This window comes from Neopelma chrysocephalum, unplaced genomic scaffold (genome assembly GCF_003984885.1).
Source record: "Neopelma chrysocephalum unplaced genomic scaffold, ASM398488v2 Primary Assembly neopelma1_95330, whole genome shotgun sequence".
In the NCBI taxonomy this organism is placed as follows: domain Eukaryota; kingdom Metazoa; phylum Chordata; class Aves; order Passeriformes; family Pipridae; genus Neopelma; species Neopelma chrysocephalum.
Window position 1 is genome coordinate 1,432 of NW_020924009.1, and position 466 is coordinate 1,897.

Sequence of the window (466 nt, forward strand, 5' to 3'; positions counted from 1 at the left end):
CCAAGGCACCACATAGAGACCCCAAGGCGCCCCATAGACGCCCCAAGGTGCCCCACAGACACCCCAAAGAGACCCCAGGACACCTCAGGGCCACCCCATAGATCCCTCAGGGCGCCCCATAGACACCCCAGGACACCCCATAGAGACCCCAGAGAGACCCCAGGGTGCCCCATAGACACCCCATAGAAACCCCAGGGTGCCCCATAGACACCCAATAGACACCCTAAGATGCCCCACGACCCCCAAAGGTGCCTCATAGACACCCCAAGGCGCCCCACAGACCCCTCAGGACCCCCCCAGGGACACCCCATAACCCCCCCACACCCACCCCCCACCCCCCCCTCTACAACGCGGCCGCCGCCGCCCTCCTCGCCCCACAACTCTACTGGTTCGGCCTCATCTGCCGCGGGGCCTGGAGGACCTTCCGGGGAGGGGGAGGGGGGGCCAAACCCCCCTGAGGGGGGGG